General features: G+C 38.8%; 1 protein-coding gene across 1 annotated transcript in view; it reads right to left on the bottom strand.

Annotated features, from left to right (window-relative positions):
- Nucleotides 1-18,392, bottom strand: part of LOC137413133 (polycystin-1-like) — a 162,442-nt gene that overhangs the window by 13,478 nt on the left and 130,572 nt on the right. The window lies entirely within an intron of this gene.

The raw sequence follows: 18,392 nt of genomic DNA on the forward strand, positions 1-18,392 counted from the left end.
AATTTGTTGATCTGTGTACTGTATTCCTTGATGGTGAAGTAGCTGAACATCAAATAACCTTCAAGCGTCCTGGTGCACTGCATAAAGCCAGATGGATGGCGAAGCTCCTCTACTCAATCAAATTATGTCTCTTCGAAAAACAAATCGCTGATCTTCCAGCAGGTACAATTACCACAGAAAAACAAGTGCCAAAGATCAGAGAATTTGTCACGTTTGTCACTCTAGTATACAGCTCCTGGTGGATGACATGTACCTCTGTCACCGATGCCCCATGGAATGACCTGCAGCTCATCTCCAAACTGAAACAGTATGAAGCTGTCAATGCTGGAATCTCAAGAAGTGCCCTGAAAGCCTTCAAACGACATCTCTGGTACCTCACAGAAGAGATGGTTCCACTTGCCCTCTTCAGCTCAGTTGTTCCTCATGACCATCGCCGTGCTCTGGCAGACAGACTTCTGGAGGTTCAGCCAGATTTTCCAGTAACCAACCCACAAGGACGGTTTGGTACTGGGTTTGGAAAGCCCAGATTTCCTGATGACTTGACTGAGAAGACCACTCTGGCTGATTTTGTTGGACCAGATTCATGGTACCTATTTCATCATCTGAAGCTTGACTGGGCATTTCTAGTTACCGATGTTCAAGAATGGACTAACTCTGCAGCAGCCTACCAGACATCATGGACTAATGTTGAAGCCTTGAATGTGGTGAATGACTCTGCAGAAAGGGGAGTTAAGCTTAGCTCTGACTTCCTTTCAGCAGCCAGAAGTGAAGACCACTACCAAAATGTGCTACAAGTTGTTGAGCACAACCGCAAGGAGGAACCGAATCTTCGAAAGCGAGCAGCTCAAGACTAAACTGTCAGAAATATCCATGAAAACTACAGTATCTTTGTTTTGTTTCTATTTTCATGTTCATCCATAGTCAGATGTACTCGTATTAAGATGATAAATGCTAAGATTGTGTATACATGATTCTACTGTAATAAAAATTATATCATTCTGGTATCTATAATACACATGATTATACCAATAAAATCATGATTTTGACTATTTGTGTATAAGTGAATTATATCCCTATCCCGATGATGATTATATATTGCTACAGAGCACAATAATACCTTTCCAAAGAGCTATTGTATGTAGCAATCGGTCAATCCTTTCATTTTTATTTATGGGCCTCAAAACAGCTGCGCGTCAAATTTCTGACTCTGATACTACCGACTCAAAATCTAATTTGCTGAGGTGGACCCAGAAGATGATATCAAAACCTTACCAAATTTTGCATAGGAACTTTATTTTATGACTGGAACAAAATAAAATTGGGGACAGATTGTTTTCTTGACATAGGGGCGTTTGATGCACCCTAATATATATATATTACCATACTTTTGTAACGTTCACATTGTAACGTTTTCACATTCGTTACACTTCCTCCAAAATTGTTACACTTCGCAAAAACCGTTACACTTCTCAAATTCGTTACACACTTCTCAAAACCGTTACAATATATATATATATATATTTTTTTCCGGTTCTATGCTGCAGCCCTGTCCAGCACTCTGCAGCTATGTGCTATGCTATGCTAAGTCCAGCACTCTCCGAAGCAACAGCAACCAACAAAGCCCCGAGTTAGTTATTGTACACCTCCCCTTTCCTATTCCATCTGCAGCTGCTCCATGACGTCATCGCCGAGCACCAAAGGGGTACTCAGTTTTCACTCCATTTGTTTTTGTACACCGTTCCTTTCACATTCCATCTCTAGGCCTGGCGATGATGCGCACGATATCTCAGCCATCTTTTGAGCTAGGAAGCTGAAATTTGGGCACAATAGTGAGCAAGTGCTTTGCAAAAACGGTATTTTTTACTTGTGAAAATGTAATATTTTTCAAGTATATTGGTTGGTCTTGTGCGTTATTACTTGGAATTTTTTTTTTTTTTTGCAAGTATGTTGATCGTGTGTGTGTGTGTGTGTGTGTGTGTGTGTGTGTGTGTGTGTGTGTGTGTCCGCTCACTTATACTTGCCTACAGGTTACAGTTTTTAACCAATCTTCACGAAACTTCACCAAATGAGTGAGTTATGACTTATGAGTTCACCACGAAATAGAGTTCGTGGTCCGACAAAATCCTATATATTTTTGAGGTCAAAAGGTCAACATAACACAAAGTAGGCTTAGGCTACCGTACCGTCTCCGACCTTGTGGTTTTGTTTTCCTCTCAGCGGTTCGTCGAATGCGCTGCAATTATTTTCGTTCTCTGTTTCGTCCCAGTCGTTCACCCCATACCTCCTTGTTTAATATCTCTACTCAAAAAAAAAAAACAACCCAAAAAAAGATTTCCTTCTCAGGTCTTATTCGTTTATTTGTTGTTCTTATTTGTTCGTTCGTTCTTCGTTCATGTTGTTCGCGATCACGTGGTTATAAATGCATAATCTCTCCCCTGAACAACTACTTTCTCTCATATATTATAACACCTTTTTCTTCTTCTCCTACAAAAAGATGCTTTCGTCTTGCTCACCAAATCTATTCATTCCAAAAAAATAAAACAATACCATCTCTTACAGTTCCTCTTTTCTACATTCCCTAAACTCTCCAGAACTCCACCCCTCCTTCAGCGTCCTCAAACGTATTTTTGACTCGAAGGTCTCAAACTCATTTTGCAAAAAATTTTCGTTTCCCATGAATCGTACACTTTTCAAAATCCAATCTCACCCCTCCCCTCCAACTCTTCCCCATCCCCCCTTCCCTCCAAAACCTCCCCATCCCCCCTCCCCTCCAAAACTTCCCCATCACCCCTCCCCTCCAAATCCTCCCCATCACCCATCCCTTTCAAATCTCCCCCCTTGCCCCTCCCCTCCCTCCTAAACTCCCCCCACACCCCTCCCCTCCGAGACTCTCCCTCGCTCCTCCCCTCCTAGACTCCCCTCTCACCCCTCCTCCTCAAAGCATCCTCCCTGCTTCTTCCCCCTCCCAACTTTCACCTTAATCTCCCCCAACCTTCTGCCTCGCTCTTCCCCCTCCTCAAATAACACCTCACAGTGCCTCACCCAATCTCCATCAAACCTTTTGTCCACCCCATTCTTCCCTTTCTCCAAGCTATTCTGAAATCTCTGATACACCTTCAACAGCTCTCCCTACCTCTTCCTCCTCTTCCACATCTTACGCTACCCCTCCCCCCCCCCCCTTGTTCTGTACCCGATGCTCCCCTTCCTCTTCATTAACGGTATGGACCTCAAACATCTGGGGCCTTCGCTCAAACTTGACTGATCTCTCCATACAGGTTGCTTCTGACAAACCAGATGTGATCTGCTTAACAGAAACTTTCCTCCTTCATGATGTCTCTGATGCCTTGGTATCTCTCCCAGGTTACTCCCTCCTCCGGTATGATAGACCTGAGCCTCGTCCTGGAGATGGGGTTGCTATCTTTATAAAAAACTCTCTTCCTCACTCGCCCTCCACTGCCCTCTCTCCACCTCACCCCCAGGAATACCTTTGGCTACGGCTTCCCCTTCGCTCCCACCTTTTGTTCATATGTGTGTTGTACCGTCCACCAAACAGTGATGACTCAATCTACATCTCGCTGTCTGATAATATGGACCAACTTCTATCTACCCATCCCAACTCTCTCTTCCTCATATGTGGTGATTTCAATTGTCACCATGCCAGATGGCTGGGTGTGGGTACCTCTCTCACCAGCCATGGCTCTTCAGCAAAGGACTTCTGCGACTCACTGGGACTGACACAATCTGTCAATTTCCCGACCCGGATCTCAGTCAACGGAGCATCTTCTCTTCTGGACTTGGTCATGACTAACTTCCCTGAAAATGTCTGCTGCTCTTCTGCTCCAATCGGCTCATCTGATCATGTGCTTGTCAAAGTGGACATCTCTCTGACCATTCTCAGAGAGCCTCCTCAGCGTCGACGAGTCTGGCATTTCACTCAGGCCAACTGGCACGGTCTTCAAGCAACCATCAATCATCTGGACTGGTCTCCCATCTCTACCGCCTCTGACATAAACTCATCCTGGGAATTCTTTCAAAGTAAATTGCTCTCTCTCATGCATAGATTTATCCCATCTCGTCTTCAGTTGTCATACCCTTCCTCCCGTCCATGGTACACGGAATCTTGTGGTGAGGCTGTTGCCCTGAAACAACTTGCTTTCGTCTCCTGGAAAGCAAATCCAACAGAAGGAAATCTCATTTCCTTTCACAAAGCCCGAAACAAGTGTGTGTCCACCCTCAGGAGAGCCAGGAAACAATACCTCACCGTTCTCAAGACCGAACTCTCTTATCTGTCTCCCTCTTCCAAATCCTGGTGGCGTCTGGTCAAATCTGTTTCTGGTGTTTGTTCCCCCTCCATCCCCTCCCTCACCTCAAACGGCTTAACGGCTGACTCCGCACATGAAAAAGCTGAATGCCTCAACTCTGTGTTTGCCTCTAAATCTTGTGTCCCAAACCCATCCCTCTCTGTACCCACCGTACCCAGTCGTACCCAGCTGCTCCTGGACTCTGTGTCCTTTCCTCCTGACAAGGTGGAAAAGTTTCTGTCAACCCTCGACTCTGATTCTGCAACTGGTCCTGACGGCATCAGCCCACGGGTCCTAAAATCATGTTCTTCCACTCTTTCACTCCCTCTTTCTGTTCTCTTCACCCTCTCGTTTGCTCAAGGTCATCTGCCATCTGCTTGGAAATCAGCCAACATCACCGCTTTGCACAAAAAAGGTGCAAAAACAGATCCTAGCAACTACAGACCAATCAGCCTTCTCCCAATTATCAGCAAAGTCATGGAATTCCATCATTGCTTCAGATATAAAATCTTTCCTCTTCTCCAATGGCTTGATCTCTGATCATCAATTTGGTTTCAGACCTGGTCACTCTACTCTGGACATGCTGCTTCTGCTTTCTCAACAATGGATGGAGGTCCTCAACACCAAACAGGAAATTAGAGCTGTCTCACTTGACATTTCACGTGCCTTCGATACGGTCTGGCACCCTGCTCTGCTCACCAAACTCTCCTCCTTTGGTATCCATGAAAATCTCCACGCATGGCTGGCGGACTTCCTCTCTGGTCGTAGTCAACGTGTGGCCCTGAATGGGTTTCTCTCATCTCCTCTTCCTGTTCAGGCTGGAGTTCCCCAAGGTAGTGTTCTGGGCCCTGTGCTTTTTCTGGTCTTCATCAATGATCTCTCTGACTCTCTTGAAAATCCTCTCCATCTCTTTGCTGACGACTCTACTCTCTGTCGCTCCATTCCTCATCCCTCAGATCGGCAGTCTGCAGCCTCCTCACTCTCTGCAGACCTGGACAAAATCACAGACTGGGCAAACAAATGGAACATGTCTTTCAATCCTGATAAATCTCACACTCTTACGATGTCTCTCCGAAAAGACCGACTGGACAACCCTCCCATCCACTTTCTGAATAATCCTCTCCAAGAAGTTCTGTCACTCAAGCTTTTGGGTCTCACTATTTGCCATGATCTTTCCTGGGAAAACCACATTTCAAATCTGGCCTCCAAAGCCAGTCGCCGACTGGGCATCCTCCGTCGTGCGAAGTCCTTCCTTCGCACACCTGAGCTCCTCACCACATACAAGGCTTTCATCCGCAGCTCAATGGATTACTGCTCTCCCCTCTGGTCTGGTGCTCCTGCCTCACACCTAGCTCATCTTCACGCTGTTGAAACCAAAGCGTTCAGAATCATTGGAATCTCCCGCGATGAAGCTAACTCCAAGGGCCTTTCACTCACCCACCGCAGGCAGGTTGGTGGTCTTTCCGTCTTCTACCGACTCCTCTCTGGCCTTGCCCCCCCCCAGCTCTCTCTGGGCTCTGTCCCACAAATATTCCTACAGGTCGCACAAGATCTGCCTGCAACCCTCTTATGGTTAAACTGCCAAAATCAAGACTTTCTGCTCACCTTCACTCCTTCATTCCTCTTTTCTCCCACCTCTGGAACAAACTCCCTCACTCTCTTCAATCCCACTCCACCCTCCAGGTCTTTAAAACAGCTGTTCACCACCATCTCTTATCCTCCCCCATCCAAAACCTTGATCTTTTCTACCCCCACTAATTTCGGTCCCCTTGTGTTTTATACCTCTCTCCCCCCCCCCCCCCCCCCTTCCCACGCCTCCTCCAACCAAGCCCTCTCCCTCCCACACTTCTCCCTGCTCTCAAATGTTGTGGTTGTGTGCTTCCCCTTCTCTCCCTATCTTGTCTTCCGCTCCCTCTTTTTGTATATTTTGTTTGTCTGGTTGATTTGTTTGTGAAATAAATGTTCTTTCACGAGCCTCGATTCAGTATACAAAAAAAATAAAAAAATAAAAAAATGGTCAACCACCTTTTTTCAAATTTCTAAAATGCTCAATTTTCATCCGATTGACTTGAAATTTGAATAGGATTTACAATTTACATATTGGCTAACTGAATTCAACCACTAACTATTTTTGAGCTCAGCATAGGCCAAAATGTCAACATAGGCCAAAGGTCAACCACTTTTTTTTGAATTTCGAAAATCCTTAATTTTCATCCGATTGACAAGGAAATTTGAATAGGATTTACATATTGGCGAACTGAATTCAACCACCAACTATTTTTGAGATCAGCGTCGGCCAAAAGGTCAACATAGGCCAAAGGTAAACTACTTTTTTGAAATTTCTAAAATCCTCAATTTTCATCCGATTGACATGAACTCTGAATAGGATTTGCATATCAGCTTACTGAAACCAACCACCAACAATTTTTGAGATCAACATAGGCCCTAAGGTCAACATAGGCCTAAGGTCAACCACTTTTTCAAATTTCTGAAATCCTCAATTTTCATCCGATTGACTTGAAATTTCAAAAGGATTTACATAACGGCTAAATGAATTCAACCACCAACTATTTTTGAGATCAGCATAGGCCAAAAGGTCAACATAGGTCAAAGGTAAAAAAAACAATTTCAAATTTCTAAAATCCTCAATTTTCATCCGATTCACTTGAAATTTGAATAGGATTTACATATCAGTGAACTGAATTCAAACACCAACTATTTTTGAGATCAGCATCGGCCAAAAGGTCAACATAAGCCAAAGGTCAACCACGTTTTTCAAATTTCTGAAAGGATCAATTTTCATCTGATTGACTTGAAATTTGAATTGGATTTTCATGTCAGCTAACTGAATTCAACCACCAATTATTTAAGAGGTCAAAAGGATGCTCTACTGACTGCCATTCTGCTTTGTTCTCTTTTGCCAAGTGTCGCTCTATAAGTGATTTTTCATGTTTGTTTGTTTGTCTGTCCGCTCACATATACTTGCCTACAGGTCGCAATTTTAAACCGATCTTCACGAAATTTCACCAAATGGTAAAGTTCGTGGTCCGACAAAATCCTATATATTTTTGAGGTCAAAAGGTCAACATAGGCTGAAAGTCAACCACTTTTTTCGAATTTCTAAAATCCTCAATTTTTATCCAATTGACTTGAAAATTGAATAGGATTTACATATTCGCTAACTGAATTAAACCACCGACTATTTTTGAGATCAGCCTCGGCGAAAAGGTCAACAAAGGCCAAAGGTCAACAACTTTTACAAATTTCTAAAATCCTCAATTTTCATCCAATTGACTTGAAATCTGAATAGGATTTGCATATCAGCTTAATGAAACCAACCACCAACTATTTGTGAGGTAAACATAGGCCAAAAGGTCAACATAGGCCAAATTTCTAAAATTGTCAATTTTCTCACATTAACTTAAACTTTGAAGACGATTTGCATATCAGGTCACTGAATTCAACCACAAATTATTTTTGCGGTCAAAAGTATTATCTACTAAGTGCCATTCTACTTTGTTCTGTTTTTCCAAGTGTCGCTCTATGAGTGATTTTTCATTTGTGTTTGTTTATAGGTTTGTGTGTTTGTCTGTCCGCTCACTTATACTTGCCTACAGGTCACAGTTTTTATCCGATCTTCACGAAACTTCACCAAATGGTAGAGTTCGTGGTCCGACAAAATCCTGTATATTTTTGAGGTCAAAAGGTCAACATAGGCCAAAGGTCAACCACCTTTTTTTTTTAATTTCTAAAATCCTTAATTTTCATCCAATTGACTTGAAATTTGAATAGCATTTACATATCGGTGAACTGAATTCCACCATCAACGATTTTTGAGATCAGCATAGGCAAAAGGTCAACCATTTTTTTTTTGAATTTCAAAAATCCTCAATTTTCATCCGATTGACTTGAAATTTGAATAGGATTTACATATCAGCTAACTGAATTCAACCACCAACTATCTTTGAGATCAACGTAGGCCAAAAGGTCAACATAGGCCAAAGGTCAACCACTAGTAGTGTAATAATGTTGCTTCTGGGACACCTCCGTTTAACATGGGAAATCCCTATCTAATGTCATTTACCCCCTTGTCTTTTTCAAAAATCATAAACACCTCTATTTCTCCCACCCTCATCTTTATGAACCTTTTGTCTGTAGTACCTATCCTTAATGTTGTTCATTAGACCACTCAAACACTACAAATATTTGTTTTCTCTTATAGACCTATCATCCTTCTTCTACATATCATCTGGCAGATTAATCTTTGACCCACTCAAACATTGACCCATTCACTTCCATATTAATTCTTTCCCTCCCTCATTGCCCCTAAACACCTATATTTCTCTCACCCTGTTCTTTACGAACCTTCTAACCTTTTGACATGTTATCCTTATTCATTAGACCACTTAAACACCTGTGATCCTTCTGACCTCATGGACCTTTTAACCTTTTACTCTTAATATCATCTGGTGAATATAACCCACTCAAACAACGACCCTACAAATATTTGTTTATGCGTGGGAAATAATTTAATTCTCCTACAACTCTCTTCACCATCTAATATATTAACAAAAAATATGTTTGAGTTTGGTTCTTTATTAAGATATTTTAACTGAGCTAAGATAAAATGGTAAACCTCCCTCAATGTTCTTGTTTGAGCGCCTCCAGTGCCACATACCATTTTTTTGGTAAGCTCCGCCCACTTTTTGGTAAACCACGCCCATTTTTTACTAAACCCGCCCACTTTTTGTTAAGCCACGCCCACTTTTTGCTACACCCGCCCACTTTTGCTAAGCTCCGCCCACTTTTGCTAAGTCCCACCCACTTTATAAACTCTTCAGCATTGTATCATTTCCAGGTAATACATTACATCATTTTCAGGGAATTTCCATCACATCATTTCCAGTTAAGACACGCCCAGGGAATTTCCACAGGAAATGACACACACCCAGCCCTTCTTATAAAAGGCACCGACCACACAGGCTTTTTCAAACACGCTTTCTGCTTCACTTGAGAATGGACTCCTATGCCGAAATGGAATGGGATAACTTTGCTATTCCTTGGAGTCCTACTACCTGTGTAGCGCTCAACCTTCAGATTGATGAACTGGACTCGAACCTCTTGTCGATGGAGGAAATTGTATCTGAGCTACGAAATGAAAATTCTACTTTTAACACAACTTGGGATAAAGTTATTTTTTTGTTTGAAGATCTTTTGAACAACCAAGACCCACAGAACGAGTTCTACCTTGATGACCCAGCCAAAGAGTTATACCTTGGAGATCCACAAAATCCTGAAAAAGAGTTCTACCATGATGATACTTATTGTGAGTTATCAAAACAAAACCCACTGAACGAGTTCTACCTTGATGACCCAGCCAAAGAGTTATACCTTGGAGACTCACTAAATTTGGGAAAAACTAATTATGAGGTCTGCCTAGATGGTTCTAACTGTGGAGCCTACCTTGGAGACTCACTAAATTTGGGAAAAACTAATTATGAGGTCTGCCTAGATGGTTCTAACTGTGGAGCCTACCTTGGAGACTCACTAAATTTGGGAAAAACAAATTATGAGGTTTGCCTAGATGGTTCTAACTGTGGAGCCTACCTTGGAGACTCACTAAATTTGGGAAAAACAAATTATGAGGTCTGCCTAGATGGTTCTAACTGTGGAGCCTACCTTGGAGACTCACTAAATTTGGGAAAAACAAATTATGAGGTTTGCCTAGATGGTTCTAACTGTGGAGCCTACCTTGGAGACTCACTAAATTTCATAAAATTAGGAAAAGAGTTTTACCTTGGAGACTTTGAAAACTGGTTTCGTTTTGGAGACTCTGAATGGGGGTTTTGTTTTGATAACTCGGAATGTGATACCTATCTTGGAGACTCAACAGGATTGTGGTTATACCTTGGGAACTTGGAAAGTTGGTTTTATTTTGGAGACTCTACCTGTGGGGTACATCTTGGAGACTCTTTGCATTCTAAAGCAATGAACAATGTTCTTTATTTAATGACGCTTGATTTAAGCAATATCAAGAAAGTTCGAGGAAGAAAATGCTGGAAAATTCTTTCTTCCCATTTCTACTTCTTCAAACTTAAAAGCCTTGAAAGACAGAATTGGAGGAAGAGGAAAAAAAAAAAAAGAAATACGTATTTAAAAAAGAAGAAAAGAAAGATTATGTTAGGGTTTGGGTGGGATTTTGAATGTGAGGGTTAGGGATGGGGTTGGGTTAGGGTTGGGATTTTGAATGTGAGGGTTAGGGTTGGGGTTGGGTTAGGGATGGGGTTGGGTTAGGGATGGGGTTGGGTTAGGGATGGGTTGGGTTAGGGTTGGGATTTTGAATGTGAGGGTTAGGGTTGGGGTTGGGTTAGGGATGGGATTGGGTTAGGGTTGGGATTTTGAATGTGAGGGTTAGGGATGGGTTGGGTTAGGGATGGGGTTGGGTTAGGGATGGGGTTGGGTTAGGGATGGGGTTGGGTTAGGGATGGGGTTGGGTTAGGGTTGGGGTTGGGTTAGGGATGGGGTTGGGTTAGGGATGGGGTTGGGTTAGGGATGGGGTTGGGTTAGGGATGGGGTTGGGTTAGGGATGGGGTTGGGTTAGGGATGGGTTGGGTTAGGGATGGGTTTGGGTTAGGGATGGGGTTGGGTTAGGGCTTGGGTTGGGTTAGGGTTTGTATATTATTATGACTCACTCGCACATACACACACACACAAAAGTTAAGCCCCAACTAAAAAGTTGTGGGATTCTGTGTTTGGGGTTCACAGATTTAAAAACGTATCCCCATTATACACACACAAAAGTTAAGCCCCAACTAAAAAGTTGTGGGATTCTGTGTTTGGGGTTCACAGATTTAAAAACGTATCCCCATTATACACACACAAAAGTTAAGCCCCAACTAAAAAGTTGTGGGATTCTGTGTTTGGGGTTCACAGATTTAAAAACGTATCCCCATTATACACACACAAAAGTTAAGCCCCAACTAAAAAGTTGTGGGATTCTGTGTTTGGGGTTCACAGATTTAAAAACGTATCCCCATTATACACACACAAAAGTTAAGCCCCAACTAAAAAGTTGTGGGATTCTGTGTTTGGGGTTCACAGATTTAAAAACGTATCCCCATTATACACACACAAAAGTTAAGCCCCAACTAAAAAGTTGTGGGATTCTGTGTTTGGGGTTCACAGATTTAAAAACGTATCCCCATTACATTTTATTTATTTATTTATTATTTTCAAGGGTATTAACTGCTTACTTGTGTTTTTTGTAATTCTTGTGAGTAAAATGAACCCAAGATTTCTTCTCCATTTAAATCATATAATTTGTAGGTCCAAGGGACTGTATCCATTACATCAATGATTTTAAATAATTCACGAGTCCATTTTTGTGTATAACCTTTCTCAAAATGACTTTTCCATTTGTATATTCTTACAATATCACCAACTTTAAACTTGGGCTTTCTCAAATTAATCTCCTTTTCATATTCTAATTTTGTAAATGTTTCTGATGGTTTTGATTGTGTTGATGAATGAACTGTATTATTGTAATTATCTACAATATCCTGAATTAAATACACCCATTTTTGAGAACCGAGTTGTGTGAATTTTTTATATAATTTCTCTTTTAAAGTACGATTAAAACGCTCAATAACAACTGCCTTTCCTTCATTAAAGGTGCTGTATAATTTAATACCCTTCCCCTTAAGAAATTTCATGAATATTTTGTTATAGAACTCTGTTCCCTCATCAGTCCATAACTTCTTTGGTTTCCTTTTATCCCGATCAAATATTAGCTTAAAGGCTAACATTAAAGTATCACCCCTTTTATTTTTTAAAGGGACAACCCAGGCAAATCTACTCCTCAAATCAATAACGGTTAAAGCATACCTGTATCCCCTGTCATTATTCAATTCAATTAAATCAGCGGACCATATGTGGTCAGTGTATTTAGAATAAACCTTCCTTCTTTTAAACTTTGTGATTATAGGTTTGTGTAATTCTTCAGCCAAAAGCTCCTCAGTCTTGATGGCATCATTAGAGCCTAATAGTTTTTTGAGGAATAACCAAGACCAAGTTTCAATTTAGCATTTATCAAATTTCTCACAATAAACCTATCAACTTTCTCTCTCAACGTTGGATTTTGTATCAAAGACAAATTATACAACATTTCGCTGTCGGCTTTATGTTTTTCAGTTAACGTAGTGGTTTTCCCATAAGCAATATCATGCTTCATACACACTTCGTCAACCCTATTTGTAGGTTTAGACCAAGGTTTAGGATTGTCAGCCTCATCTAATCTTTTATCCAAGTTTGTTCCTGGACCACAGAAAGAATACCCTGGAAGGTGTAATTCCCCTGGAATTCCAGTTGTTGTAAATTTACTTCCTGACAGAAACTTTTGTATGTCTCCTCCTCTTTTAGGAGAGATGAATTGGCACTTTTTAGAGCCACATACTTGACATATTCCTTTTTGATAAACTCTATTATTTTTAGCTTTAACATGAGATATTTTTAGATTTAGTTTTCTTTTTACATTTGAGACAATAACTCATATTTATTTATCAGAAAAATTCCGACAGAGTATCAAAACCTTTTTGGTTTTCAACATATACATTTCAATCTTTATTTTTAAAACATAAAGAATCCTAAGGAATGCCTTCACTCTCTCCTCCATTTATTTACAAATAAAAACTAACTAAAGTCAATGGCACCAACATCATCAATCACATAATCTTTTCCTTCTTCTTCTTCTTCTTCTTCACCACTTTCTCGTTTAAATCTCTGAAATTGAAGACATTGACGTTCTTATTTTTGAAACCATTATCTTCATAAGAGTTGTTAATTCTTTAATTTCCTCTTCGGTGCGTTGAGATTGATTTATTTGCTTTAATACACTCAATCTTTTATGAATCTCAGTGATTTCCATCTTTTTATATTTTTCCTCCCTCTCTCTTTGCTCCCTCTCCTCCTCCTCCATTTTCTCCCTCTCCTCCTTCTCCTTTTTCTCCCTTTTCTCCCTTTCCTCCTTCTCCCTTTTCTCCCTTTCCTCCTTCTCCTTTTTCTCCCTCTCCTCCTTCTCCTCCTTTTTCTCCCTCTCCTCCTTCTCCTCCCTCTCCCTTTCCTCCTTCTCCTTTTTCTCTCTTTCCTCCTTCTCTTCTTCAACTCCTTCCTCATCCCTTGCTACCCTTGAGTTTGAACCCCAAAGAATATTATACATATACTCATCTGGATTTTGAGATATTCTTGTATCTATAATTATTTTTCTCATAATAGGATACCAATAAGATTTGTTGACGATTTCTAAAAGAGTTTTATATTTCATAACTTTGAGAAGTTCATTTTTATTTAATATTTTAAACAAGTCTCTATTTGTGGGTTTAACAATATCAGTATAAGGCCAGTTTTTTATGACAAAATTCCCATGTATATGCTCCAAATCATAAGGTATGTAATACCGAGCACCCTTTTCTTGTAGGTATCCTTGAATACAAAAATTATAATTCTCTTGTAGTCTTCTTCCTGCCATTTATGTATCAGAAATATATGTGAGATTAATATTATGACAGGTAATACCACCCCATCTTCCCACTACCAAATCGGTTTGTATTCCTCGGCTTTCTATCCTTATCTCATTACCTTCCTTCTTTGTCATGCGAACCATCGCTATACTATCATATATTTTTATTTTCTTAAAATCACGTATTTGTTGTTTACTAATTGTACTTCCACATAAATCCTTATCTTCACCAAGTGGATAATATTCTTCTTTACGAGACTGATTTAAATCATGTAGGTCTTCTATGTTTATTGAAAAAGACCAATTATACCCTAAATCAGGCATATCATACCCCCATTTATTAATTCGCATATTAACTAAATGTCCTTCTTTATAAAATTTAATTGTAAGCAGGTAGTTAAATTCAATGAGGAAAGGTGTATGGTCAGTATAACCAGGTGTTGTGGTTGTAAATTTTACTTGTTTCACAAAACGTGCTGTTTTCTTTAAAGATATATATTGTGATAAATCACTGAATCTAATCAAGTCATTCGCATCTGTAGGGTTTGGATAATTGATTAATTTATAAGTATTCTTCATATTAATATTTTTACTTACACTATATTTTTGTCGTTCAGCCTGTGCCTTTGTATAATAATTTGATAAATCAATATCCTGAGAGGATTTTCCAAAGATAGAACCATCTTTTCCAACATAGGTCATTTATATTAGATAAAAAATGATATCATAAAAATTTTCATTATTGTTGAGTTGAAATAATACATATAAACATAATTGGCCACAACATTTAGAATTAATTTCTTGAACTTGGAATGTTTGATAAACACCATTCTGTAAGAATTGTATTACTTCAACAGGTGGTGGCATACCATAACTATCAAAATAATATTTATCCTGACTATTATGAATACAAACCCAATGAGAACCATTCTGTGTGTCTAAATTCATAATAATATTCTTTGTATTCTTATTTATATGTGTTAATTCATCTCTCATACAAATAACCACATTATCAATTTTTAGTGTTTTACAATACTTAGCTAGTTCTATATTTGACGTTGTATTCTTTCCAAATTGTTTAAACCATTTATCCATTTATTTATGAGAAAGATACAATCCATTACCCCGTTTAGTTAGTTTAACACCCGCTTGAGCGATAGAGGAAAGCATATCTCCAACCAACAATCTAGCTTTATCAGGTAGACTTTCAAGTTTTTGAGCAAAATCTACAATTACACCACTTCCACTAATTTGTTTCTCCAACTCCTTGTTATGTCTTTCCAATTCTTTTTGAGCTTTTAGTTGTGCCTTCCTTTCGTTAGCAGTTTTTACCGCTGCTGAAATACCACCAGTCAATGCTCCCGCCGCACTTAAACCAGCAAATAAAGGAATTAGAAACGGGAGAAATCCTCCTCTTGACTCGTCTATTGAATATTTCTTTAACATAGGTTTCGTCATTTTAATTTTAAGTGATCCAACATCATTTAGTGTTTTTACTTGTGTGTGTGTGAGTAAAACATCAATTCTTACAGCTCCTTTTCTTTGAATTGTATTAACATTAATAATACAAGGCTTTTGATTTTGAATACAAGATGTTAATTTATTAAGATTGATTTGATTAACATATACCCCAACCATTTATTTATGAGAAAAAACCTATGTGATATTAATCATAACACCATTATCTGTATTAATCTGTAATTCTGTTTCCTCCAAAAGCAAACAATATGCATTAACCTCTTCACTCTCCCCTCTTTCAATGTATAGAGAAGTATCCACTCGATTAGACTTTATAGTTTCCTTTTGAGAACTCAGGTCAATTGCGTAGATTGTATAAAGTTTTTGAAACGCAACCATATCCAAAATAGGATCATTATTACCATTACTTTCACACACCTTTTGGTAGGACTTGTAGGCTTCCGCATAATCATTTTTTTCCCAATCAATTTCCAATCTATCTCGCGGATAAAATGTGCCATCAAGAGAAACCCGAAGTTGTTTCACCTTTGCATTATCACTCAGGGCATTATTCTTATTAGTACCGTCCTCTCCATCTGGTTTTTTAAAAATGAGCCAGAGGTATCGTGGCTTTCCTTGAAGAACACCTAAATTCCAAGTGTAGGTAGTGTGTTCCAGTTTAACGTGTTGACATCTTCTTTTAAGGTATGATACATTTAGCGGTTTCTTTGAGTTAAGTCTTCTATTTAACATCTCTTCCGTTTTAAGATTAGGAGTATATTCACTGATATACCAACACAAATCATTAATAACAAATTTATTATTTTCTCCAAAAGCATTTTCATCCCCAAAAAGCAATCTATTTACATTATCATTCCTTTGTAGTTGAAATCTAATTTTAAGCCCATACAAAACTTTATCATAATCACAAAATCCAAATATACCTTTCAGAGGTACTGCTACGGTAAAACTATTCTCAGCTTTTGCGTCATCATTATACATTGACTTCCTTTGACTATAACCAGGGTCTGCGTTTGTACCCGTTGACATATCAGGAATAAAACCCTCAACAGCTCCCTTACCCATTCTATCACTAAACGAATATAGTGTAAATTTCATCATTTCAGATGTAGCAGAGACATAATCAACCGCTTCAACCTCTTGTGTTCCAATATACAGGCGGACACTGTCAAACATTTTCCAGAAGAAATCATTTACGAGTGTAGCATTAGTATTATTCGCAGCCTTAGTGAATTTAAATTTACACAGCAAGAAACTATCAGCTATATTCAAGTAAGTTTGTTGATTATTTATTTCAAAACTTTTTGTTCCGTTTGAATTCCAGTCTGTTCCTGTTATAGCATTTACCTTAAAATAGTCTTCCTTTTTAGTGGAGTTTGAAATGATAATCGTATCATCCAAATCATAGATACTATCAATCGCTTCCATACTTGTATTTATATAGCATTAAAATTGTTGAAACCCTGACCCAAGTATTTTAATGATTTTTTGTCGTTCTTGTGAAGATAGTTGAGTTTTACCTTTTTTTATTTCTTTGATTGCTTGTAATTTATGAGACTCCTTTTGAGCATCTTTTATACTCTTTATAGCACCCGCAACGGAGCCCACGGCAGAAGCAGTTGAACCAATTAGGTCTTTATGTTTAAGGATGGTTGAACCAATACCCATTAGAGTATCAATTATCCCATCTCCTTTATTTCGAAATTGATGACCTACACCTCGTTGTCTCTTAGGTTTATAGTATCCTCTACCCACATACCTTGTATAGTCTGGTGAAAGGAACATGCCCTCCCCTGTAATTATTTTATATTTTCCCAACTCGTGTTTTCTCACAATAACCATTATTTATTTATTGAAAAACTTCACGTAGGTGAATTCTGATGGATATAATTTCATCATTAAAGGATATCATACGATTATCTTGGTCGGTTATCCTAAAATTTACTCTGTATATGGTTTTTCCTGACACAGGTAAATAGACAAGATTTTTTGGTTCCATATTAAATTTATAACCAATCGGGGTTGAGTATGCACTGAATGAAAATATTGTATTTGTTCTTATTCCATCGTTATAAGCACCATCAATCAAATCACAATGAATTAATACTGAATTTATACCGGAGGATATTTGGATAACATTATCACTGTAAAACGTCCCGTTATTTTCAATCTTTTTTGAAGAGAAACCCAATAGCTCTCTAAACGAATTTTCAATCGTGAAATCAACTTTATAATTATTTTTAAGTTTAATAGTTGATTTTGAAGTGTGTTTTTGAATATCTATTACAATATTTTTTGGTTCATCACCTTTTTCTTTCATAAGGCGAGAGACTTCTGAAGATATTTGAGAAATCTCGTAAGCTCCAGGTGAAACGGTTATAGTTTTATATCCACTTCCTGGATTATAACTAAACTTGTTGTTTTTCTCTGTGATATTAAAAAGGGTATTGTAAGTTTCCATTGACAACAAAGATGCCTCATATGAGGTAAGGGGGTCAAGTTGTAGTGGGTAAGGGAATGAAGCTGTGTAATCGCTCGTTGTGAAATTAAAACTAAGAATTGTGCTTCTCATCTTATTTAATATCTAATAAAATATCTTTGTATTGACATTTATTAATTATTTTCATGTTCATCAACTGATCTAAAATGGCTGAGGATTCATTAAAACAATTGTTGTTTCCAGCCTTCTTACTACCTAACAACAATAATAGCCTATTAACTAATTGTGATGGGTCATTTGGAAGAAAACTAACACCCGAACCAAGCTTACTTAAAGCATCAATAATATGTTTCTCCTTCTCATTCTTCTTACTTTTACCAGCAACAGAAACTCCATAATCAAGTGCATTTAGCAACTCAATATATACCCTATCTTCCTCTCTTTCCATATCAAGTGGTTCCTCAAAATATTTTGAACCGCTGAATCCGGGGTTTGTTAGAAGAAACATTAATCTTGGAGTTAATTTAACATTTGGTTGAGTAGAACTCAAGAACATCAATTCATCATTAAATATCAATACCTTTTCTTCCACAAGATGAAACACTGCTGGTTCTTCTGTTGGAATGAGACCTGCTCTGGTTTTTGAACCCGCCGAATA

Source organism: Myxine glutinosa, chromosome 14 (genome assembly GCF_964187855.1).
Source record: "Myxine glutinosa chromosome 14, kmMyxGlut1.1, whole genome shotgun sequence".
Taxonomy (NCBI): domain Eukaryota; kingdom Metazoa; phylum Chordata; class Myxini; order Myxiniformes; family Myxinidae; genus Myxine; species Myxine glutinosa.